Source organism: Somniosus microcephalus, chromosome 4 (assembly GCF_052327205.1).
Source record: "Somniosus microcephalus isolate GS21.2 chromosome 4, FLI_Smic_1.0, whole genome shotgun sequence".
Taxonomy (NCBI): domain Eukaryota; kingdom Metazoa; phylum Chordata; class Chondrichthyes; order Squaliformes; family Somniosidae; genus Somniosus; species Somniosus microcephalus.
In genome coordinates this window covers 123,087,892-123,115,418 of record NC_140990.1, presented here as the reverse complement: position 1 = coordinate 123,115,418, position 27,527 = coordinate 123,087,892, and the positions used below count along the sequence as shown (strand labels likewise).

Here is a 27,527-nt window from a genome sequence, read left to right as displayed (position 1 = left end):
TTGGAGCATGCATGCACCGCATGGCTGGTGAAGTGAGGCTGCAAACCAGGGCCACATAAATCAGTGAGATGTGGCCGAACGGAGCGGAGTAATAAACAGGCGGTGGGCGGATACGCTTCATAAACAACTGGTGTTGGCCGCAAGCCCCGAATAATACCCAGAAGATCCCACGTTTGCAGTTTCGGGGCTTCTCCCGGTCACAGGCCAAGGCTAACGGCCGCCATCTTGATCCAGTGAGTAGCAAAGCGCATGCGCAGCTATTTTGGTGAGGAACATTGTGTGGGCGGGGCTTCAGTGTCTGTTCCCAACCGGGTCCTAGTGCCCGGGAGAGTATATCATTGACTCAGTTATTTGATTCAGACTCGCCACACTTCAGATTTCTCATCATCTCTCCTGAAGGGGCTGAATCCACATGAACAGTCCCAGGGTTAGAATCCCCTTGTACAGTCCTAGGGTTAGAATCCCCATGCACAGTCCCAGGGTTGGAATCCCCATGTTCAATCCCAGGGTTGGAATTCCATGTACAGTCCCAGGGTTGGAAAGCCCATGTACAGTCCCAGGGCTGGAATCCCCATGTACAGTCCCAAGTGTAATGTATGTACCTTTAAGGGGGGAACTACTTTTTACAGCTCATGTATACTGTAGTACTGGCAGTGACCACACCTGTATATAAAGCTGAGTAGTAATCTACATATCAGTTGCAGTGTGAGCCACGTTGAGTAAACACCTATTGTGCCGTTCTCCGCAGTCTGTGTCTTCTTATACACGGACGTAACATTGGTGACGAGGCAGGTTCGAACCTACCTGCAACTCTGCATCACCTCCCGGGGATTTGTTCCTGGAGATCAGTGGATTGGAGGTTAAGGCCAGAGACTCGGGCGTCGACCACGGGCAACCGCCCAGTCATCCAGCAGAGACTCGAGAATTGCGGGGGAGGCTGTCGAGAGCCAGGCTTGGCTTTCCACTCAAGGTGGTCCAGCGAAACGGGCTGGCAACAGGTAGTGCGCAGACCCTTCCCGGACAGCAGCAGGCTAGAGCCTGACCAAGCGGCACAGCAAAGGGCCGAGCAGCGTCGACGGGAGAGAGAGAGAGAGAGGGCAGAGCGCACAGGGCGCAGCCGGTGTTCAGGGGCCGAGCAGCGTTGGAGAGAGGGAGAGAGAGATGCGCAGAAACCCGCGAGGCACCGCCATTGCTACGAGAACCGCCGGGAGCGGCGTCGGCAGCAGCGGGGGAGGAAGGAAAGCGCGGGAGACGCCATTTTAAGCCATTGGGAGACGCCACTTTAAACCACACCCAAAATGCCGAAGAGTGGCAGTATCACCGCATTTGACAATGAAGTCGAAGATTGGACTACATATGTCAAACGAATAGAGGTGTACTGCAAGGCAAATGAGGTGTCAGATGACAAGAAAGCGTCAGTATTGTTAAATTTAATGGGTGCAAAGACGTATGGTTTATTACAAAATCTAGTAACCCCAACGAAGCCAATGGAAAAGAGTTTTGAAGACATAGTAATGATATTAAACGAACATTTAAACCCCACACCGCTGCTGATAGCAGAAAGATTCAAGTTTCACAAACGGAACCAGCATAAGGATGAAAGCAATGCTGATTATTTAACAGAACTGCACAAACTATCGAAACACTGCCAGTTTGGAGCGGGACTGGCAGATACCTTAAGGGACAAGTTTGTGTGTGGGCTTCAAAGTGAAGGAACCCAGAAACAGCTTTTATCTGAAAAGGACCTTACGCTGGAAAAGGCTTTCAGCATTGCGGTATCATATGAAGCAGCAGCACGGGGCACTGCAGAGATACAACAGAGACCGCAAGAATATGGCACAAACGAAATGTCATATGGAACAGAGAAGTGCTATCGCTGCGGCAGAACAACACACAACCAGAATGATTGCTGGTTCAAAGACAAAGTGTGCAGACAGTGTGGAAAAGTAGGACACATAGCATGAGTCTGCAGGTCGGGAAAGAAAACCAGCAATAAGAAACCGACCAAAGGAAAGTACCAGAAGGTACATAAGATGACGGAGAATAGTTCAGACGAACAAAAGAGTGATAACGACTCCGAAAGCAGGGAACTGAGTTGTCTGAAACTACATAATGTGATCACAACGGAGGATCACCGAACCATTTGGGTCACTCTCAAGATAGCAGGAGTCCAGGTAAAGATGGCATTGGACACAGGATCAGCCCTAACAGTCATAAACTGATGGGACTACGAGCGGCTATTCTCACACATACCCTTGAGAGACACAGAAATTATTTTGAAGACGTACACGGGGCAAAAAGTCTACCCCAAAGGAAAAATAAGGGTGACCGTTATATATAACGTAAGGAAACACCAAAATTAGACCTGTATGTATTGCAAGATGGAGGACCACCATTACTGGGACGTAAATGGGTCCGGAAAATACAACTGGATTGGCATTCCATACAGGCACTGACTGTGGCTGACAAAAAGGATGACGACGTCACACCTGGGCGACTGTCAAAGATCCTAACTGACACAAAAGAAGTGTTCCAGCAAGGACTCGGAACACTAAAAGGCATGACTCCATCGAAGCAGAGCTGGAGAGTCTGGAACATTGAGGTGTACTGTCCAAGGTAGACTGGAGCGAGTGGGCTACACCCATCATCCCTGTGATGAAAAAGTCATTGAGCAGCACGCCTGGGGAACCAAGGAAGGTTCGCATCTGTGGGGACTTTAAAGTAACAGTGAACCCGGTCCTTCACACCGTACAATACCCACTTCCGCGGATTGAAGATATTTTCGCCTCGCTATCTGGAGGGAAATGCTTCACTAAGATTGATCTGGCCCAGGCGTATCTGCAAATGGAGGTAGAAGAAGCATCAAAAAAATACCTCACAATCAACACCCATAAAGGTCTCTACCAATACAACTGGCTGGTATTCGAGGTAGCATCAGCTCCGGCTATTTGGCAGAGGGCAATGGAACAAGTCCTGCAAGGGATCCCAGGGACCCAGTGTTATTTGGACGACATCCTGGTCACGGGCGAAAATGACAGTGATCACCTTGCCAACCTGGAGCAGGTGCTCACTAGATTGCAGGATTATGGGCTCCGAGCTAACCGCTCCAATGCGAGTTTTTTAGAAAACAGATCTCGTATTGTGGCCACGTTATCGATAAAGAGGGGTTACATAAGTCCCCAGAGAAGATTGAGGCAGTAGCCAAGGCTCCAGCACTGGAAAATGTGTCACAACTGAGGTCGTTCCTCGGGCTGGTAAACTACTACCATAAGTTCTTGCCAAATTTGTCTACAATACTACACCCACTGAACACCCTACTGCAAACTGGGGTGCCATGGAAGTGGAGTGACGAATGTAGACGAGCTTTCCAGAAGAGCAAAACACTAATCACATCGAAAGAGGTATTGGCCCATTACAACCCGGCATTACCAATTCGGTTGGCATGTGATGCATCACCCTACGGCATTGGAGTGGTGCTGTCGCACAAATTCTCGGACGGCTCAGAGAGGCCAATAGCCTTTGCGTCATGATCACTAACCTCAGCCAAGCGTAACTATGCCCAGATTGACAGGGAGGCCCTCAGCCTAGTGTGGGGAGTGAAAAAGTTCAATCACTATCTGCACGGGCAGAAATTCACCTTGCTGACTGATCACCAGCCTCTTGTCTCCATTTTTAATCTGAAGAAGGGCGTTTCGGTGATGACTGCGCAACGACTACAAAGATGGTCACTTTTTCTAGGGGCGCACCACTATGAGATTGAATATAAGGGCACGAAACAGCATGGAAATGCTGATGGGCTATCACGCCTGCCACTGCCTACTGCGGAGGAAGCACCAGCAGTGGATCCTGTCAAAATATTCCATTCGACTATAGTTGAATACCTACCGGTAACTAACGCTTGTATCGAAAAGGAAACCCGAAATGACCCGACACTGTCTCGGGTATATGATTTGATGGTGAAGGGGTGGCCAGCACATGGCGACTCACTGTTGCCAGCATTCTCGACAAGGAGAGAACAGCTGTCAGTGTGCCGGGGGACCTTGATGTGTGGATCCCGAGTGGTAATTCCACCCAAGTTAAGGGATAGAGTGCTCAATGAGCTTCATGAGGGTCATCTGGGAGGGGTAAAAATGAAACGGTGGCATAGTGGTTAGCACTGTTGCCTCACAGCGCCAGGGACCCGGGTTCAAATCCGGCCTCGGGTGACTGTCTGTGTGGAGTTTGCACATTCTCCCCGTGTTTGCGTGGGTTTTCTCCGGGTGCTCCGGTTTCCTCCCACAGTCCAAAGATGTGCGGGTTAGGTTGATTGGCCATGATCAAAAATTGGCCCTTAGTGTTAGGGGGGATTAAATATGTGGGGTTACGGGGATAGGGCTTGGGTGGGATGGCTGTCGGTGTAGGGACCGGGTGCTAGGGTTTGGATGATCAGCCATGATCTCGTTGAATGGCGGAGCAGGCTCAAAGGGCCGAATGGCCTACTCCTGCTCCTAGTTCTATGTTTCTATGTTTCTAAAAGCCTAGCCAGGGCTTATGTGTGGTGGCCGGGAATCGATAAACAAATCGAGGACCTGACCAAGAGCTGCTCAGGATGCCAGAAAGTCCAAAATGCACCACCACAGTCCCCTCTACACCCATGGGAGTGGCCCTCATCTCCATGTTAATGGGTGCATATTGATTTTGCTGGTCCATTCATGGACTCAATGTTTTTAATAGCCGTGGATGCGCACTCGAAATGGCCTGAGGTCATCAAAATGTCCTCCACCACCACGGAGAAAACTATTGCAGTCCTACGGACCATTTTTGCCAGGAATGGCTTGCCAGAACAGATTTGCTCCGACAACGGACCACAGTTTGTGTCCGAAGAGTTCCGGAGGTTCTTGAAAAAGAATGGGGTAAGGCATTACACATCCGCCCCATATCATCCAGCCACAAATGGATTGGCTGAGAGGACCGTACAAACCTTTAAGAAGGCAATAAAGGCTATGTACAATGACAACATTCCGCTGCAGCACAAGGTGGACAATTTCCTGTTCGACACATGCAGTCACCAACCAGGCCCCAGCCATGATGTTCTTTAACCGAAGGTTAAGATCTCGCCTGGATTTGCTCAGACCAAACGTACGAAGAGATGTTGAGAGTAAGCAATTCCAGCACATCCATGAGAAGCCAACAAGGAGCTTCGATGTAGGGCAACCAGTCTTGGCCCGTGACTACCGAACAGAAAAATGGCAGCCAGGAATGATATGCACACGGCAGGGCCCACTAATGTACACAGTGGCCGTTGGGGAGAGCATCGTGAGACGCCATGCTGACCAGATCCTAGAGTCACAGGAACAAGTCAACCCCATGCCTCGCCCATACGTACCTGGTGATGAACCCGATGTACAGGTCACATCTACCCCAGAAACAGTAGTATCGGAAGCTGATGAACCAACCGACGACAGGGGGCCAGAATCGCCTCCGCACCAAGAGCAAGACACTCGGGAAAGGCGCTATCCAGAAAGGGTCAGGAAGCCTCCCCAAAGACTGAATTTATAAATAGACTATTTTCAGCTAATGTTGCATGTTAAAAGTGTTAATTGTAATTAGTTTGATATTTAATTGTTAAATGAGTGTAATGGTACTGTTAATCTAAAAGGGGAGGAATTGTAATGTATGTAACTTTAAGGGGGGGAACTACTTTTTACAGCTCGTGTATACTGTAGTACCGGCAGTGACCACACCTGTATATAATGCTGAGTAGTAATCTGTACATATCAGTTGCAGTGTGAACCACGTTGAGTAAACACCTATTGTACCGTTCTCCGCAGTCTGTGTCTTCTTATACACGGACGTAACACCAATGTTAGAATCCCCATGTACAGTCCCAGGGGTAGAATCTCCATGTACAGTCCCAGGGTTTGAATCACCATGTACAGTCCCAGGGTAGGAATCCCCATGTACAGTCCCAGGGTTGGAATGCCCATGTACAGTCCCAGGATTAGAATCCCCATGTGCAGTTCCAGGACTGGAATCCCCATGAACAATCCCAAGGTTGGAATCCCCATGTACAGTCTCAGGGTTGGAAATCACATGTACAGTTCCAGGCTGGAATCCCCATGTACAATCCCAGCGGTAGAATCACCATGTACAGTCCCAGGGTTGGAATCCCCATGTAGAGTCCCAGGGTTGGAATCCCCATGTACAGTCCCAGGGTTGGAATCCCCATGTACAGTCCCAGGGTTGGAATCCCCATTTACAGTCCCAAGGTTGGAATCCCCATGTACAGTCCCAGGGTTGGAATCCCCATGTACAGTCCCAGGGTTGGAATCCCCATGTACAGTCTCAGGGTTGGAATCCCCATGTACAGTCCCAGGGTTGGAATCCCCATTTACAGTCCCAGGGTTGGAATCCCCATTTACAGTCCCAGGGTTGGAATCCCCATGTACAGTCCCAGGGTTGGAATCCCCATGTACAGTCCCAGTGTTAGAATCCCCATGTACAGTCCCAGGGTTGGAATCCCCATGTACAGTCCCAGGGTTAGAATCCCCATTTACAGTCCCAGGGTTGGAATCCCCATGTACTGTCCCAGGGGTTGCAATCCATCCATTTGCCAATGAGCTTGGTCCCCAGCACATGCTCACTGTAAAACCCAGGTCAAGGGCAATCCCAGCGTGCCCACTCTGAACCCGGTTTCCTGCTCCCTCTGTACCCAGCACTGCCTCCACCCCCGGCTCACAGAAGTGGAATTTCAGCCTCAGTGTAACAAGTTTCCTTGGTTACAGGCTGGAGAGGAATAATTCAATCTGACACTGAGCTGTGTGATTGGTTCAGTCTGTCATAGGAACAGGAGTGGCCCAGGATTAATCCCGTCTGCGTATCCTCCCCTCCTAATACCCTGTAAAAGCTGTTTACAAAAGTGATCATCATAAGTGGGAACAGGAGGAGGCCATTCAGCCCATCGAGCCTGTTCCCTCATTCAATTAGGTCCTGGCTGATCTCTATCTTAGCTCCATCTACCCGCCTTGGTTCTGTAACCCTTAGTACCCTTGACTAACAAAAAACTAGCACACTCAGTTTTGAGATTTTCAATTGACCCCAGCCGCGTGCAGTTTTTGGGGGAGATAGTTCTTGATTTCCAGTACCCTTTGTGTGAAGAAGTGCTTCCTGACATCACCCCTGAACGGCCTGGCTCTGATTTTAAGGTTATGTCCCCTTGCTGTGGATTCCCCCACCAGAGGAAATAGTTTCTCTCTGTTTACCCGATCAACTCCTTTAATCATCTTAAACACCTCAATTAGATCACCGCTTAATCTTCAATATTCAAGGGAATAGACGCCTAGTCTGTGCAACCTGTCTTCATAATTTACAGAAGTCATCACTGTCGGTACAGGATAGAAATTCTGAACAGACAGTTCTAGTATCTCTGGAACATTCTTTCCTCTCTTGCCCCTCGTAATCTGTAAAACCCCATCCCACACACTCCCCCTCCTCCCCACATCCTCGCTGTTTGAAATCCAGATTCATCGCAGGCTCGGATTTTTCTCCCTTTCTCTCCTGAAGGTGCTGTGTGATGGTGGGGTCCGGCCCCAGTCACTGTTTACCCTCCAGTACTTTGCCGAGTGGTAATTCTGAGCTGTGAGTCTATACTGAAGGTGCTGTGTGATGGTGGGGTTCGGCCCCAGTCACTGTTTACCCTCCAGTACCTTGCCGAGTGGTAATTCTGAGCTGTGAGTCTATACTGAAGGTGCTGTGTGATGGTGGGGTTCGGCACCAGTCACTGTTTGCCCTCCAGTACATTGCCAATTCTGAGCTTTGAGCTGATACAGCGAGTGGCCAGCATTTCAATTCAATTCAATTTAATTCAATTTTATTTTATTTGTCATATATGCAGCAGACGTGTGTACTGCACAATGAAATGTTGATTTTTACGAGTCCTCCCAACCCTCCTCGACCATGGGGAGCAGCACAGCCGCCGCCCCTGGCTGATTCTGTCTGGCGAAGCTGAGGCCAATGGCAGCACACCAACAAGAACTTGCATTTACATAGCGCCTTTAACATAGTAAAATGTTCCAAGGTCCTTCACAAGAGCGAAATCTGTCAAAAACTGACACTGAGCCAAAGAAGGAGAGATTCGGACAGGTGACCAAAAGCTTGGTCAAAGATCTTGGGGCCGAGGTAACTGAAGGCACGGCTGCCAATGGTGGAGCCCAGTGAGTGGGAAGAACGCAGATTTCATAGAATCACAGAATGATACACAAGAGGTTATTACACAAAATTAGGGCTCATGGGGTTGGGGGTAAAATATTAGCATGGATTAAGGATTGGTTAATGGGCAGAAAACAGAGAGTAGGGATAAACGGGTGACTTTCGGGTTGGCAGGCTGTAACTAGTCGGGTACAGCAAGGATCAGTGCTTGGGCCTCAGCTATTTACAATCTATATCAATGACTTCGATGAGGGGACCGAGTGTAATGTATCCAAGTTTGCTGATGATACAAAGCCAGGTGGGACAGTAAGCTGTGAGGAGACACAAAGAGCCTGCAAAGGGATATAGACAGGTTAAGTGAGTGGGCAACAACATGGCAGATGGAATATAATGTGGAGAAATGTGAAGTTATCCACTTTCCTGGGAAAAATAGAAAAGCAGAATATTTTTTAAATGGTGAGAGACTCGGAAATGTTGGTATTCAGAGGGACCTGCGTGTCCTTGTACACGAATCACAGAAAGTTAACATGCAGGTACAGCAAGCATATGGTAAGTTAGCCTTTATTACAAATGCATTAGGGTATAAGAGTGAAGGAGTCTTACTGCAATTATAAAGGGCCTTGGTGAGACCACACCTGGAGTACTGTTGCCAGTTTTAGTATTCTCAGAATGCTGTTAGGTGAAGAGTTCCAGGTATTTTGATCCAGCAACAATGAAGGAACAGTGATATATTTCCAAGTCAAGATAGTGTGTGACTTGGAGGGGAACTGGGAGGTGATGGTGTTCCCATGCACCTGCTGCCCTTGTCCTTCTAGGTGGTGGAGGTCACGTGTTTGGGAGGTGCTGTCAAAGTTCTAGTTGAGTTGCAGATGTATAAATTCACTCTCCTTCACCCTCCCCCTCCCACCTCGCTCTCTCTCCTCCCATAGAGGCCAGAGTCTTGTGTAGGCCCAGACCGGGAGGCGGGTTCCCTTCCCTGAAGGACATTAGTGAACCAGTTGGGTTTTTACGACAATCCGGCAGCTTTCATGGTCACTTTTCTCTAGTGCCGGCCCCACAACTTCCCAGATTCATTCATCTCAATTTCACAACCTGCCTTTGTGTTTTTGTGGGTTCTCTCTCACCCTCCCTTTTTCCTGTTTCAAATTCATTTTGCAGGGTGTTAGAAGGGGAGGATTTGCAGATGGGAATCTCAAACCAAACATCACTTCATGATCTGACAGAGTCACTCGATTCATCAGGGCCTTTGAACATGGAAGTACAAAGCACCGTTCAGAGCGGGGAGAAACCATACACGTGTTCTGTGTGTGGACGAGGCTTCAGCCGATCCTCTAGCCTGTCGAGACACAAGCGCAGTCACAACGGGGAGAAACCGTGCAAATGTGGGGACTGTGGGAAGGGATTCAACTACCCGTGTGAGCTGGAAACACATCGATGAGTTCACACTGGGGAGAGACCATTCACCTGCTTCGAGTGTGGGAAGGGATTCATTCAGTCATCCACCCTGCTGACACACCAGCGAGTTCACACTGGGGAGAGGCAGTTCACCTGCTCCGAGTGTGGGAAGGGATTCACTCAGTCATCCGACCTGCTGACACACCAGCGAGTTCACACTGGGGAGAGACCTTTCACCTGCTCCGAGTGTGGGAAGAGATACACTTGTTCATCCAGCCTGCTGAAACACCAGCGAGTTCACACTGGGGAGAGACCTTTCACCTGCTCCGAGTGTGGGAAGAGATACACTTGTTCATCCAACCTGCTGAGACACCAGCGAGTTCACATGTGACTGCAGAGATTGGATTCTGATGTTATTGTTGCTGTTAATCAATTCCAGGACTGAACTATGATCATTCTGACAGTTGAGGTTTGTTTCTGCTGATGTTAAAATCCCCTGTAACTGGGCTGGAGTTTAATATTCTGGATATTATGTGAAATAAATCAGCTTTGCTTTAAACACATTGTTGTGGATTTTTGTCATTCCCACCTGAGTATTTAGCATCACCTGGCTGGAGCTCAGAAAGGACAATCTGGGGGGAGGATCATACGGCGGGAACAGAACTACAGCCTGGACACAGTCCTTCAGGGCCACACTGAGAGGGGCAAACGGCACTTTGGTCTTTCTCGTCTCTCTTCACTGACAGCAATGTCCCCGTGCAGGTTAATCTTGAGGCCTGTAAGGAATGTGTCCCAGCCGCTCTCTTCCATGGGTCAGAGCTCCTGGGCACAGAACAGAAGGCTCCTTTACAACTGTGTTTAGTGTCAGGAAGAACAACGGTGAATGCTGGAAACGTGCTGTCAAATCAGAGATTGGTGTCAAACTGCGATCTGTTCCTGACTGAAAGTGAAACGGCAGGGTTAAGTTTCCAGTCTAAAAATGACTGGTAATTATTCCACAAAGATTTAATATGTGTGTGTGACAGTCCTGAGTCTCCCATTTTAAGGCAGGTGTTAGCTCATTTAAAATAAACCCATTTAAAATAAATTGGTTAAAGTTTGCATTAAAATAGCAGAGGGAGGAGTTCACAGGAGCCTGTTAACTGCTGGTACAATTATACAACAGTCATTTGATCTCCAGATAAAGAAGGACCTGCAGCGTGTTTCCAGGAATTCCCTGTTTTATTGATGTGTACGTGTTAGACACCAGAATAACTAAAAATACACGACCCGGAACATCCACGGGGTTACTCCAGGATCACTCCCGCTGCAGAACTCCACCACTGACCCTGCACCAATCATCACACACTGGAGGTTTATATCAGGAGCTTCTGTGTGATGGTGAGGTGATCACTGGACAATAAAGTGCAGAGACTGGTGGGTGGCTGCTCATTATCCTCGGTGTGATTTAATCCCTTTTCCCACTGAATACTGCGGACAGACAGGCTCACCTTGGGAACGGAATGGTCAGTGTGACATCACTTTCTAAACAAGAGCCCACAAGACAATGGGTTATCAATAAATGTTAAAGGGATTCAACGCTCGGAAGTTACATTTTAAATAAAAGGGAATAAAATGCTGAAAAATAATTGGTGAAGATAATTTATCTCTGTGGAGTTCACTCGCACACATTAAGGATGATGTGTTTTGTTTACACACTCACACATATAACAAACACTTTGTGCGAGGCTCTTTTCAGTTGTTCTGTTTAACCCGATGGATTTAACTTTCTGTGGCCTTTAGGACCCTGCGGCAGCCCATCCGGCGGGGCCCGCTGGGTCAGGATATGAAGAGACCGCGCGCTGTTCCTCCTCCCACTGCCTGAGGGAATGGGCCAGATATTTAAAGGGACAGGGACTCCCCTTTCTCTGCATATTTATAGCTAAAGGGACAGACCCGTTTATCTTGGAGTGTCGGTGGACTTCACTAACAGAGCTCCCATTAACAGTCGCTCCCTTCTGTACTGTGCAGTGATTGTAAACCTGTCTGTTTCAGTGACTTAAAATGTCTCACTGTTTTTGACGATCCATTTGACTTGTTTGTTTAATATTGAAAGTCTTCAGAATTTTGCAGTGTAATGAAGGTTTTGTTGAAAGATAGAGTGACATTTCTTTCTAAATATTCTGTTCTAACCCTCACCCTTTCCACTTTAAAACACTCTGCACTACTGACTAAGAAGGTACCAATTTCAATCCTTGATCTGGGCTGTTAGTTGATCTCTAACAAGGCAGCAGTTCAGGGGCTATAATTATCCTCAGTACCACTGGGCTAACTAAGAGTGAGAATCAGCCACTGCCCCTGCTCTTGATGGAGATCCAGTGACATCAACTGGGAAGTGTATGGATGTCAATTGAGGGCAGGATTGGACTGCTGTCACTCACTGAGTCGGCTGATGGTGAGGCTCGAGAATCATAGAATCATAGACTCGTTAGAGCCCAGCAGGAGGCCCATCGAGCCCGTGCCGGCTCTCTACAAGAGCACTTCAGCCAGTCCCACTCCCCCGCCCATTCCTCGGAGCCCTGCCAACATGTTTCCTTCAGGTACTTATCCAATTCCCTTTTGAAAGCCACAGTTGAATCTGCCTCCACCACCCTTTCAGGCAGTGAATTCCAGATCCTAACCACTCGCTGCGTAAAGAAGTTTTCCCTCATGTCACCTTTAGTTCGTCTGCCAATCATCTTAAATCTGTGTCCTCTAGTTCACAACCCTTCTGCCAATGGGAACAGCTTCTCTCTATCTACTCTGTCTAGACACCTCATGATGTTGAACACCTCTATCAAATCTCCTCTCAACCTTCTCTGCTCCAAGGAGAACAACTCCAGCTTCTCTAGTCTATCCACGTAACTGAAGTCCCTCGTCCCTGGAACCATTTTTTCTGGAACAAATCTTTTCCGCACTATCTCGCAGGCCTTCACATCCTTCCTAAAGTGCGGTGCCCAGAATTGGACACAATACTCCAGCTGAGGTCATAAGAACATAATAAATAAGAGCAGGAGTAGGTCACACGGCCCCTCAAGCCTGCACCGCCATTCAATAAGATCATGGCTGATCATCCACCTCAACTCCACTTTCCCGCCCGATCTCCATATCCCTTGATTCCCCTAGAGTCCAAAAATCTATCGATCTCAGCCTTGAATATACTCAAAGTCTCAGCATTCACAGCCCTCTGGGGCAGAGAATTACAAAGATTTACAACCCGCTGAAGAAATTCCTCCTCATCTCGGTCTTAAATGGCCTACCCCCTATCCTGAGACTATGCCCCCTAGTTCTAGACACTCCAGCCAGGGGAAACAACTTCTCAGCATCTACCCTGTCAATCCCCCTCAGAATCTTGTATGTTTCAATGAGATCACCTCTCATTCTTCTAAACTCCAGAGAGGTCGGAGCAGTGTTTTATAAAAGTTAATCATAACTTCCTTGCTTTTGTACTCCATGCCTCTATTTATGAAGCCCAGGATCCTGTAAGCTTTTTTAACTGCTTTCTCAACCTGCCCTGCCACCTTCAACGATTTGTACACATAAACCCCCAGGTCTCTCTGTTCAGGCACCCCCTATAGAATTGTAGCCTTTAGTTTATATTGCCTCCCCTCGTTCTTCCTACCAGAATGTAGAGGTTAACTAATTGCACCCAGCCAGATTCAGTTCCTTCTGGAGAGAAGGGGAGACACAAAATCCCAGACAATGTAATGAATGTTGTTTTTAGACAGTAAGGATGAAGGGAGAGTGAGTATAATGGGGAATTTACAGCTTAGGGGCGACAGGAGGGGAAAGAATGTTGTATAGAAACTAGATTTGTCTGTTCTGAAGGTCTATTCTGTTGTAAACACCATTTGAGGGTATTAGAAGGGGAGGATCTGCAGATAGAAACTGAATCCAAACATTGCGTAAAGATATGACAGATTCACCGGATTATCAGGACCTGAATATCATCGGACTTTGGATATAGAAGGAAAAAGCACCAATCACAGCGGAGAGAAACAGGACACGTGTTCTGTGCCTCTGCAGTGGGGAAAGAGTTAAACTGACATCGCTGGCAGTTTCACTGAATGGTGTAATAAAGACCATACTTTGCAGTAGTAAGCTTTTTCTAAGTTGATAACATAGTCGGATGTGGGAACCCTAAGAGGATGTAAGTTCTGTTCTGGCAGGAAAGTAAAACAATGAGTTGGAAGTAAAAGAGGCCGAGAGAGGCAGGAAAGGAGGACAATGAGTGCCCCATCTGGCATAAACACAGGTCAGAGGTGCAACAACAGCCTGAGGGTTAACGGCCGATAATAAAGGCAGCACTTTAATGTAACGCGGCATAGGCAACCAATCAGTGAAGATGCATGTGGGCCAAGGTCCAATCAGGTGGCGGGAATGAATTTTGACATGTGTATTGTAATGTATAAAAATGTAGTGTTTGCTGTACCAATTTGGAAAAAGTCTGGCTAAGACAGAGCAGACTGTTTCCCCACCGGTGCAATAAAGACAACTTGACTATCGATCTAAAACCTTGTGTCGAGTGTTCGTTTAAAATACTCCACAACAGCCTCGATCCACTTTTCACAAATCATCTAGCCTGTGAGACACGTGCACCCACCTGAATCAACAGTGTAAATGTGGGGTAAAAACAGAAAATGCTGGAGATGCTCAGCAGTCTGGAGCCACCATTTGTTTCTTAACCTGTCCCATTACCATCTCCTTTTGCCTTGAATATCTCTCCTGCCTTCCATCCTATCACAGACATTCCCTTTTGTTCTTTCATCCCCTCCCCCCTTTCCCAGCCCCGACACTTCCTTAAAAATCTGTTCCATTTCCTGCTTTTATCCAGTTCTGACGAAGGGTCATTGACCTGAAACGTTAATGCTGTTTCTCTCACAGATGCTGCCTGACCCATTGAGCATCTCCAGCATTTTCTGTTTTTATTTCGGATTTCCAGCATCTGCACTATTTTCTTTTTGTATTAGTGTAAATGTGGGGAATGTGGGAACTCATTCAGTTGCCCGTCTGAGGTGGAAACTCATCGAAACAGTCAGACCGGGGAGAGGCTGTTCACCAGCTGAGTGTGGAAAGAGAGTCACTCACTCATCTATTCCCACACTAACATGTCCATAAAGTGGAGAATCCATTCGCTGCTCTGTATGTGGAAAGTGATTCAATCGCTCATCCCATTTACTGACACACCAGCACGGTCACACCAGAGAGAGACAGTTTAGATACTTCACGTGTGGGAAGGGATTCACTCCGTTGTCCCAACTGTTGACACTCCAGAGTGTCCACATTGAGAACTGTTGCTGTACTCTGACTGTAAGAAAAGCTTTCAAAGTTCAAAGTAGCTGATGCACGATCCCCGCATTGATACTGGAGAGAGGCTGCTTCAATATCCTGTGTGTGGGAAGAAATTCACCCCACCTGCTGAGACTCCAGTGAGTTCACATGTGACTGCAGGGGTTTGGATTCTGTTATTAATCACATCCAGGACTGAAACATGGCAGAGTGCCCGTGCACTTGGGATTCTGTGTGAATTATTGATGAATTTTCTCTCAATGCGATCACAGAAAATCATTCTCCATTCACTAATTGGGGCTTTCAATGGCGGGCTGTTGCCCAGCATGCCCCGCGGGGGAGAATGTGCCTGTTCACACTGGAGCCCAGTGCGCAGGCGCAGTGTCCGCCTGTATTTGGAGCATGCGCAGTGTCACTTAGATCCGAGCCGGGCGAGTGGGACAAGCGCAGAAAGGTCGGTGAAGAAATTTTACGCCGATGACGAATCAGCGAGGCGCAGGACGGTAACGCACTCGGCGGGTGGGCTTCAAAAACACCTGCTGCAGGCCGCAAGCCGCGAATGAGAACCTACAAGTTCCGCGTTTGCAGCTCCTGGGCTTTTCCCCGGTAACAGGCCCAGGCTAACGGCAGCCATATTTGCAAAGGAAAACTGTGGGTTTGTGCGCCGCCATCTTGCGTCATCGAGCGGTACAGCGCATGCGCAGCCATCTATGTAAAGGATCCACGAGAAGGCGCGGCTTCCGGGTCCCAATGAGTAAACTGAACCCAGCCAGAGTCAGCACCTTCAGGGGAGGAGAGGGAGGGGAACCAGTGAGTGTAGAATTGAACCCAGCCAGAGTCAGCACCTTCAGGGGAGGAGAGAGAGGTGAACCAGTGAGTGAACTGAACCCAGTCAGAGTCAGCACCTTCAGGGGAGGAGAGGGAGGGGAACCAGTGAGTGTAGAATTGAACCCAGCCAGAGTCAGCACCTTCAGGGGAGGAGAGAGAGGTGAACCAGTGAGTGAACTGAACCCAGTCAGAGTCAGCACCTTCAGGGGAGGAGAGGGAGGGGAACCAGTGAGTGTAGAACTGAACCCAGCCAGAGTCAGCACCTTCAGGGGAGGAGAGAGAGGTGAACCAGTGAGTGAACTGAACCCAGCCAGAGTCAGCACCTTCAGGAGAGGAGAGAGAGGTGAACCAGTGAGTGAACTGAACCCAGCCAGAGTCAGCACCTTCAGGAGAGGAGAGGGAGGTGAACCAGTGAGTGAACTGAACCCAGCCAGAGTCAGTACCTTCACGGGAGGAGAGGGAGGAGAACCAGTGAGTGTACAACTGAATCCAGCCAGTGTCAGCAGCTTTATAGAGACATGACAGCACAGAGGAGGCCATTTGGCCCATCGAGTCCGTGCCAGCTCTCTGTAGAGCAATCCATTGAGTCCTATTCCCCCGCTCTATCCCCGTAGCCCTGCAAGTTTATTTCCCTCAAGTGCCTATCCTGTCTCCCCTTGAAAACATTGAGTGTTTCTGCTTCCACCACTTCCATCCGCAGCGAGTTCCAGGTCCTCACCACTCGCTGCGTAAAAAAGTTTTTGCTCACATACCCCGGTATCTCTTGCCCAAAACCTTAAATTTATGTTCCCTGGTCCTTGTATCATCATCTAGTAGGAACAGCCTTTCCCTGTCTAGCCTATCCAAACCCGTCATAATCTTGTACACCTCTATCAAATCAAAGTTTGGTGTCATCTGCAAATTTGGAAATTCTACTTTGTATTCCAATATCCAGGTCATTTATATAAAACAAAAAAGCAGTGGCCCCAGCACTGACCCTTGGGGAACACCACTGTCTACCATCCTCCAGTCTGAAAAACAGCCATTTATCACAACTCGCTGTTTTCTATCCTTAAGCCAATTCTTTATTCAAGCTGCCACTGACCCACCTATTCCATGAGCCTCAATTTTGTTAACCAGCCTTCTATGTGGTACTTTGTCAAATGCCTTCCTAAAATCCATGTAGACAACATCCATTGCATTCCCTTCATCAATCCTCCCTGTTACTTCATCAAAAAATTGAATTAGATTAGTCAAACACGATCTGCCTTTTACAAATCCGTGTTAGCTCTCCTTAATTTCCATTAATTTTTTTCCTTGATTATTGTTTCTAAAACTTTACCCACCACTGATGTTAAACTGACCGGCCTATAGTTACTGGGATTGTCCTTACACCCTTTTTTGAACAATGGTGTCACATTTGCCACTTTCCAATCCTCAGGCACCTCCCCCCGCATCTAGGGAAGGTTGGAAAATTATGGCTTGCCCTTCCGTTACCTCCTCCCCCAATTCCCTTGGCAACCTGGGATGCAACCCATCTGGACCAGGTAACTTATCCACTCTAAGCATACCCAGCCTTTCTAGTACATCCTGTCTATCAATTTTCACCCCTTCCATTGCTTCTATCTTTTCCACTTCTACCGATATTTTGTCAGCATCCACCTCCTTAGTAAACACCGATACAAAGTACTCATTGAGTATTCTAGCCTTGCCCTGCCCCTCTCAGTATATATCACCTTCTTTGTCCGTAATAGGCCCCACCCCGCCTCTTGCTGTCCGCTTACTGTTTACATGCCGACAGTAGATTTTTGGGTTCCCTTTATGTTAACCGCCATTCTGCACTCATATTCTGTCTTTGCCAATCTTATTTTCAGCTTCACTTCCCCACTCAACTTATTGTATTTGGTCTGGTTCTCCCTTGAAGAATTCACCTGACATTCATCATACACCCTCTTTTTTTGTTTCATCATCTTCTCTATCTCCCTCATCATCCAAGGAGCCCTTGCTTTGGTTCCTTTACCCTTCCCTCTTGCTGGAATGTACCTAGCCTGCATTTGGAACATCTCCTTAAAGATCACCCATTGTTCTGTTACAGTTTTTCCTGTCAGTCTTTGGTTCCATTTTACCCTGGCTAGATCCTTTCGCATCCCATTGAAGTTAGCCCTATTCCAGTTTAGAAGTTCCACTCTAGGTTGTTCCTTGCCCCTCTCCATTGCTAATCTAAATCTTATGATACGATGATCACTCGTACCCAAGTGTTCTCCCACAGACACTTGGTCGACCTGGCCCACCTCATCCCCCAGCACCAGATCCAGCAATGCCTCCTTCCTAGTTGGGCCAACAACATATTGGTCAAGGAAATTCTCCTGAACACATTTCAGAAATTCCACCCCCTCCTTTGCCTTTACCCGCGCATTATCTCAATCGATATTTGGGTAATTAAAGTTCCCCAATATCACCACTCTATAGCTCTGGCATACCTCTGCGATTTCCGTGCAGATTTGCTCCTCCACCTCCCTCTCCCTATTTGGAGGCCTATAGAATACCCCAATAGCGTGATCTTACTCTTTTTGCTCCTGAACTCTAACCAAATGGATTCTGTCCTTGTTCCCTCAAGAACATCCTCCCTTTCCAACACTACAATGTCTTCTTAATCAGCACTGCCACCCCACCTCCCTTTTGTCCTTCCCTATCCTCTCTGAACACCTTGTACCCTTGAATATTAAGTGCCCAGTCCTCACTGTTTTTAAGCCACGTTTCCGTTATTGCCACAACATCATATTGCCGCACGGCTAATTGTGCTTGTAGCTCACCAACCTTATTCACCACTCTTTGTGTGTTTACGTACATGCATTCTAAACCCATTTTTGAATTTTTCATGATCTTTCCTAGTCTGCTCCTATCTAATATGGTACTACTTCCGCCTCTAGGACTACTTTCTTCTCGAGTACTATCCAACACACTCACTCTTTTATGCACCTTATTCCTCTTTTCTACTCTACATGCTGGTGCCCATCCCCCTGCCAAGCTACGTTAAACCCTCCCCAACAGCACGGCCAAACCTCCCCGCGAGAAAATTGGTCCCGGCCAAGTTGAGGTGTAACCCGTCCGGCTTGTATAGGTTAGCGGCCTTCTGGGAAAGAGAGAGAGGGGAACCAGTGAGTGATCTGAACCCAGCCAGAGTCAGCACCTTCAGAGGAGGAGAGGGAGGGGAACCAGCGAGTGTAGAACTGAACCCAGCCAGAGTCAGCACCTTCAGGGGAGGAGAGGGAGGTGAACCAGTGAGTGAACTGAACCCAGCCAGAGTCAGCACCTTCAGGGGAGGAGAGGGAGGGGAACCAGCGAGTGTAGAACTGAACCCAGCCAGAGTCAGCACCTTCAGGGGAGGAGAGGGAGGGGAACCAGCGAGTGTAGAACTGAACCCAGCCAGAGTCAGCACCTTCAGGGGAGGAGAGGGAGGTGAACCAGTGAGTGAACTGAACCCAGCCAGAGTCAGCACCTTCAGGGGAGGAGAGGGAGGGGAACCAGTGAGTGTAGAACTGAACCCAGCCAGAGTTGGTGATGAAAACAGGGAGAGGAAGAAAAACTGTCTTCAGAAGTGCGATTTGTTTGGATTTTAACACAGGGAGGGGGGACAATGTGTGGGACGGGGATTTTCAGCTTTGGAGGAACGAGAGAGGAAAGAATGTTCTTTAGAAACTAGAATTATCTGTTCTGAATTTCTGTCCTGTGTTTACAGTGATGAATTTTGTAAACTCCTTTTACAGGGTATTAGAAGGGGAAGATTTGGGAAACTCAAACCAAACATCACGTCAAGATCTGACCGCGTCACTCGATTCAACAGGACCTGAATATCATCAGGCTTTGAATGTGGAAGGAGAAATGTTTGTCTGTTCTGTCTGTGGGAAACGATTTCAAACATCAGTGTGACTGGAAAAGCACTGAGACACACACACCCGAGTGAGAGTGTTCCAGTGCACTGCCTGTGGAACGAGCTTTAATCAGTTACACAGCCTGAAAAAATCACACCATTCACAGCGGGGAGAAACTGTACACGTGTTCTGTGTGTGGACGAGGCTTCAACTGATCGTCCAACCTGGAGAGACACAAGGACACCCGCACCACGGAGAAACCGTGGAAATGTGGAAGCTGTGGGAAGGGATTCAGTTCGCCGTCTAAGCTGGAAATTCATCGACGCAGTCACACCGGGGAGAGACCGTTCTCCTGCTCTGAGTGTGGGAAGGGATTCACTGATTCATCCAACCTGCTGACACACCAGCGAGTTCACACTGGGGAGAGACCGTTCACCTGCTCTGTGTGTGGGGAGGGATTCACTCGGTCATCCACCCTGCTGACACACCAGCGAATTCACACTGGGGAGAGGCCGTTCTCCTGCTCTGAGTGTGGGAAGGGATTCGCTCGGTCATCCTACCTGCTGATACACCAGCGAGTTCACGCTGCGGAAAGGCCATTCACCTGCTCTGAGTGTGGGAAGGGATTCAATCAGAAATTCCAACTGCTGGCACACCAGCGAGTTCACACTGGGGAGAGCCCGTTCACCTGCTCCGTGTGTGGGAAGGGATTCGCTCAGTCATCCAACCTGCTGACACACCAGGGAGTTCACACTGTGGAGAAGCCGTTCAACTGCTCTGAGTGTGGGAAGGGATTCAATCAGTCAATCCGCCTGCTGACACACCAGCGAGTTCACACTGGGGAGAGACCATTCACCTGCTCCGTGTGTGGGAAGGGATTCACTCGGTCATCCGACCTGCTGACACACCAGCGAATTCACACTGGGGAGAGGCTGTTCACCTGCTCTGAGTGTGGGAAGGGATTCACTCGGTCATCCCACCTGCTGACACACCAGCGAGTTCACACTGGGGAGAGACCGTTCACCTGCTCCGTGTGTGGGAAGGGATTCACTCGGTCATCCGAACTGCTGACACACCATCGAATTCACACTGGGGAGAGGCTGTTCACCTGCTCTGAGTGTGGGAAGGGATTCACTCGGTCATCCCACCTGCTGACACACCAGCGAGTTCACACTGGGGAGAGACCGTTCACCTGCTCCATGTGTGGGAAGGGATTCACTCAGTCATCCCACCTGCTGAAACACCAGCGAGTTCACAAGTGACAGCAGGGGTTTGATTCTGCTGTTATTGCTGCTGTTAATCACATCATGTTCATTCTGACAGTTGGAGTTTGTTTCTGCTGATGTTAATAACTCCTGTAACCGGGCTGGAGTTTAATATTTTCATATTTCAAATAACACAGTGTGTCGATATTTGATGTCTCTGAGATAAGAGGAGACTAATTGATGGCCTGTTACCAACTGCTCCATTTTTGGGCCTTTTCTCGGCTGCAGGACATTCTGAAGGGGGAGGGTGAACAGCCAGAGGTCGTGGTCCATATCGGTACCAATGACATAGGTAGAAAGAGGGACGAGATCCTGCAAGCAGAATATAGGGAGCTAGGAAATAAATTAAAAAGCAGGACCTCAAAAGTAGTAATCTCAGGATTACTCCCAGTGCCACGTGCTAGCGAGAGCAGAAATAGGAGAATAGACTAGATGAATGCGTGGCTGGAGAGATGCTGTAGGAGGGAGGGATTTAAATTCCTGAGGCATTGGGACCGATTCTGGGGAGGGTGGGACCTGTACAAGCTGGACGGGTAACACCTCTGCAGAACCGGGACCAATATCCTCGCAGTGGGGTTTGCTAGTGCTGTTGGGAAGGATTTAAACTAGTTTGTCAGGGGGCTGGGAACCTGAGTGTGGGCCCAGAACAGAGAGAAACAAAGCTGGAAGTGAAAGTTAGAAAAGTAGTCAGCAAAACTAGTCGGGAGCAGAAACAAAGACCAACAGCAAAGAGAGTCAAAGTGCAGAAAAATATTAAACAGGCAAAGTTGAAGGCACTTTATCTAAATGCATGTAGCGTTCGCAACAAGGTGGATGAATTAATGGCACTAATAGAAGTAAATGGGTATGATGTAATTGCCATTACAGAGACATGTTTGCAGGGTAACCAAAGCTGGGAACTGAATGTTCCAGGGTACTCAACATTTAGGAAGGACAGACAAAAAGGAAAAGGAGGTGGCGTAGCACTGTTAAGGGATGAGTACGGTACGGTAGAGATAAAAGATCTTGGCTTGGCAGATCGTGATGTAGAACTGGAATCAGTTTGGGTGGAGCTAAGAAACAGCAAAGGGCAGAAAACATTGGTGGGAGTTGTGTATAGGCCACCAAACAGTAATGGTAATGTAGGGCACAGTATCAATCAAGAGATTAAAAGTGCATGTAACAAGGGCAATACGGTAATCATAGAAACATAGAAGATAGGAGCAGGAGTAGGCCATTCGGCCCCTCGAGCCTGCTCTGCCATTCAATGAGATCATGGCTGATCGTCCAAATTCAGTACCCTGTTCCTGCCTTCTCCCCATATCCCTTGATCGCTTTAGCCTTAAGAAATATATCCAACTCTTTCTTGAATATATTTAATGAACTGGCCTCCACCGCTCTCTGTGGCAGAGAATTCCACAGGTTCACCACTCTCTGGGTGAAGAAATTCCTCCTCATTTCAGTCCTAAATGGCTTACCCCTTATCCTTAGACTATGACCCCTGGTTCTGGACTCCCCGGCCATCAGAAACATCCTTCCTGCATCTAGTCTGTCCAGGCCTGACAGAATTTTATAGGTTTCGATGAGATCCCCTCTCAGTCTTCTAAACTCCAGTGAGTATAAGCCCAATCGACACAATCTCTCCTCATACGTCATTCCTGCCATCCCAGGTATCAGCCTGGTGAATCTTCCCTGCACTCCTTCCATGGCAAGAACATCCTTCCTCAGATAAGGCGACCAAAACTGCACACAATACTCCAGATGTGGTCTCACCAAGGCCCTGTACAACTGCAGCAAGATATCCTTGTTCTGGTACTCAAACCTTCTCGCTACGAAGGCCAACATACCATTTGCCTTCTTAACCGCCTGCTGCACCTGCATGCTTACTTTCAGCGACTGGTGCACAAGGACGCCCAGGTCTCGTTGCACTTCCCCTTCTCCCAATCTATTGGCATTCAGATAATAATCTGCCTTCCTGTTTTTGACACCAAAGTGGATAACCTCGCATTTATCCACGTTATATTGCATCTGCCATGCTTCTGCCCAACTTCTGCCCAATCACCCAACCTGTCCAAATCATACTGGAGTTTCTCGGTATCCTCCTCACAGCACACACGCCCACCCAGCTTTGTGTCGTCTGCAAACTTGGAGATATTACATCTAGTTCCCTCGTCCAGATCATTAATATATATTGTGAATAGCTGGGGTCCAAGGACCGATCCCTGCGGTACCCCACTAGTCACTGCCTGCCACTCGGAAAAAGAGCCGTTTATTCCAACTCTTTGCTTTCTGTCTGCCAACCAGTTCTCTATCCAAGTCAATACCTTGCTCCCAATCCCATGTGCCTTAATTTTACACGCTAATCTCTTACGTGGGACCTTATCGAAAGCCTTTTGAAAATCCAAATACACCACATCCACTGGTTCTCCCTTATCTATTTTACCAGTTACATCCTCAAAAAATTCCAGTGGATTAGTCAAGCACGATTTACCTTTTGTAAATCCATGTTGACTTTGTCCGATCCAGTCACTTTTTTCCAAGTGCTCTGCTATTACATCCTTTATAATGGACTCTAGCATTTCCCCACTACCGATGTCAGGCTTACTGTAATTCCCCGTTTTCTCTCTACCACCCTTTTTGAACAGTGGGGTAACATTAGCTACCCGCCAATCCATGGGTACTATTCCAGAGTCTATCGAATTTTGGAAGATGACCAGCAATGCATCTACTATTTCTAGGGCCACTTCCTTAAGTACCCTAGGATGTAGATTATCAGGCCCTGGGGATTTATCGGCCCTCAATCCCATCAATTTCCCTAACACCATTTCCCTTCAAATACTGATTTCATTCAATTCCTCCCTCTCATTAGACCCTATGTTCCCTGACATCTCTGGGAGGTTATTTGTGTCCTCCTTTGTGAAGACAGAACCAAAGTATGTATTTAACTGGTCAGCCATTTCTTTGTTCCCCATTATAAATTCCCCTGATTCTGACTGCAAGGGACCTACGCTTGACTTCACCAATCTTTTTCTCTTCACATATCTATAAAAGCTTTTACAGTCAATTTTTATGTTCCCTGCAAGCTTACTCTCATACTCTATTCCCCCCTCTTAATTAATCCCTTTGTCCTCCTTTGTTGAATCCTAAACTGCTCCCAATCCTCAGGTTTACTGCTTTTTCTGGCCAATTTATATGTTCTCTCCTTGGACCTTATGCTATCCCTAATTTCCCTTGTTAGCCACGGTTGAGTCACCCTTTTTGTTTTATTTTTATGCCAAATTGGGATGAACAAATTCTGTCGTTCATCCATGCGATCTTTGAATGTTTGCCATGGGGGACTTTAATCTATATATTGACTGGGCAAATCAAATTACCACTAATGGTGTGGAGGACGAATTCTTGGAATGCATGCAAGATGGTTTCCTGTATCAGTATGTGGAGGAACCAACCAGGGAACAGGCTATTCTGGATCTGGTACTGTGTAATGAGAAAGGGCTAATCAATAATCTTGTGGTAAAGAGGCCTTTAGGGACAAGTGACCATAATATGATTGAATTTTACATTAAGTTTCAGAGTGATGTAGTCCAATCTGAAACTAAAGTCTTCAATCTAAACAGAGGAAACTACAAGGGTATGAGGGACAAGTTGGCCATGGTAGATTGGGAGACTACACTAAAAGGTATGAAGCTGGACATACAATGGCTAACATTCAAGGGCATAAAAACCCAAAAGGAAAAGTGATCCAACCATGGCTAACAAAAGAAATTAAAGCTAGTATTAAGTCAAAGGAGGCAGCTTATAAAGTTGCCAGAAAAAGCGGTCAGCCTGAGGATTGGGATCTTTTTAGAAAACAGCAAAGGGGGGCCAAGAAATTGATAAAGAAAGGGAAAATGGAACATGAGCACAAACTAGCGAAAAATATTAAAACAGATTGTAAAAGCTTCTATAGGTATGTGAAAAGGAAAAGACTGGCGAAGGTAAATGTAGGTCCTATACAGTCAGAGATGGGAGAATTTATAATGGGGAATGAGGAAATGGCAGAGAAATTAAATAAATACTTTATTTCTGTCTTCACGGAGGAAGACACAAAAAACCTCCCAGAAATACGAGAAAACGAAGGGTGTGGCGAGAATGAGGAACGTAAAGAAATTATTATTAGTAAAAAAACAGTACTGGCAAAATTAATGGGACGAAAAGTCGATAAATCTCAAGGACCGGATGACCTACATCCTTGGGTTTTGAAAGAGGTGGCCATTGGGATAGTGGACACATTGGTTGTCATCTTCCAAAATTCTATAGATTATGGAACGATTCCTGCAGATTGGAGGATAGCAAATGTAACCCTGCTATTTAAGAAAGGGAGCGAGGAAACGGGTAACTACAGACCTGTTAGCCTCACATCAGTAGTTGGGAAAATGCTGGAATCTATTTTAAAGGATGCAATAACTGGGCACTTAGAAACTAATAGTAAGATTGGGCAGAGTCAACATGGATTTATGTAAGGGAAGTCCTGTTTGACAAAGCTATTGGAGTTTTTTGAGGATGTAACTAGTGGAGTAGACAAAGGGGAACCGGTAGATGTGGTGTATTTGGATTTTCAGAAGGCCTTCGATAAGGTCCCACACAAGAGGGTGGTGAACAAAATTAGGGCACATGGAATTGGGGGTAATATATTAGCATGGATTGAGAATTGGTTAACAGACAGAAAACAAAGAGTAGGGATAAACGGGTCTTTTTCAGGATGGCAGGCTGTGACTAGTGGGGTACCGCAAGGATCGGTGCTTGGGCCCCAGATATTCACAATCTATATCAATGATTTGGATGAAGGGACTAAATGTAACATTTCCAAATTTGCTGATGACACAAAGCTAGGTAGCAGTGTCAGTTGTGAAGAGGATGTGAAGAGGCTTCAAGGAGATCTCGACAGGTTTGGTGAGTGGGCGAGAACATGGCAGATGGATTATAATGAGGATAAATGTGAAGTTATCCACTTTGGTGGAAAAAACAGAAAGGCCGAGTATTTCCTAAATGGTGAAAGATTGGGGAATGCAGATGCTCAAAGGGACCTGGGTGTCCTTGTACATGAGTCACTGAAAGTGAATGTGCAGATGCAGCAAGCCACAGGAAGGCAAATGGTATGCTGGCCTTCATTACAAGAGGATTTGAGTACAGGAGTAAAGAAGTCTTACTTCAATTATATAGGGTCTTGGTGAGACCACACCTGGAGTACTGTGTACAATTTTGGTCTCCTTACCTAAGGAAGGATATACTTGCCATAGAGGGAGTGCAACGTAGGTTCACGAGATTGATTCCTGGGATGGTGGGACTGTTGTATGAGAAGAGATTGAGTAAACTAGGCCCGTATTCTCTTGAATTCAGAAGAATGAGAGGGGATCTCATTGAAGCATACAAAATTATTACAGGGCTTGATAGGGTGGATGCTGGGAGAATGTATCCCTTGGCTGGGGAGTCTAGAACCAGGGGCCACAGTCTCAGGAGAAAGGGTAGGCCATTCAGGACTGAGATGAGAAGAAATTTCTTCACACAGAGGGTGGTAAATCTTTGGAATTTTCTACCCCAGAGGGCTGTGGAGGTTCAGTCATTGGGTATATTCAAAACAGAAGTCAATGGAAGACACATTGCTCGAAGGGGAGGATAAATGACTCACATCCAAACGCAATTGTTACTTTTGTTTTCTTTGTAAAATCACTAAGTGTGGGCATAATTTTTTTGTGAAATTAAAATTGATTATCTGGACTAGAAGTAATTGAATCAGGAAATGTATTTTATGATGATGTGCGTTTTGAAATTGTACTTGGAACAACTCCTCCTTAAAGATCACCCATTGTTCCGTTACAGTTTTTCCTGTCAGTCTTTGTTCCTTGCTCCTCTCCATTGCTAATCTAAATCTTATGATACGATGATCACTTGTACCCAAGTGTTCTCCCACAGACACTTGGTCGACCTGGCCCACCTCATTCCCCAGTACCAGATCCAGCGATGCCTCCTTCCTAGTTGGGCCAACAACATATTGGTCAAGGAAATTCTCATGAACACATTTCAAAAAATCCTTCCCCCTCCTTTGCCTTTACCCTAGCATTATCCCAATCGATATTTGGGTAATTAAAGTCCCCCAATATCACCACTCCAGCTCTTGCATATCTCTGTGATTTCCTTGCAGATTTGCTCCTCTACCTCCCTCTCACTATTTGGAGGCCTGTAGAATACCCCCAATAGTGTGATCATACTTTTTTTGCTCCTCAACTGTAACCAAATGGATTCTGTCCTTGTCCCCTCAAGAACATCCTCCCTTTCCAACACTACAATGTCTTCCTTAATCAGCACTGTCACCCCACCTCCCTTTTTTCCTTCCCTATGCTTTCTGAACACCTTGTACCCTTGAATATTAAGTGCCCAGTCCTCACTGTTTTTAAGCCACGTTTCCGTTATTGCCACAACATCATATTGCCACACGGCTAATTGTGCTTGTAGCTCACCAACCTTATTCACCACTCTTTGTGTGTTTACGTACATGCATTCTAAACCCATTTTTGAATTTTTCGTAGTCTTTCTTAATCTGCTCCTATCTAATATGGTACTACTTCCACCTCTAGCACACAGTCAGAGTGTGTTTTTGCGGGTCTTAATAACCCCTATACCTGGGCTGAAGATTAATATTCTGTATAAATATCGAATAAAGCAGCTTTGTTTCAAA

General features: G+C 47.1%; 1 pseudogene across 1 annotated transcript; it reads left to right on the top strand.

Annotated features, from left to right (window-relative positions):
• On the top strand, positions 1 to 27,527 carry LOC147119734 (uncharacterized; annotated as a pseudogene). Its single transcript, XR_015078071.1, has 3 exons — positions 1 to 233; positions 9,346 to 9,969; positions 19,801 to 27,527. The product of XR_015078071.1 is annotated as an uncharacterized LOC147119734 (transcript).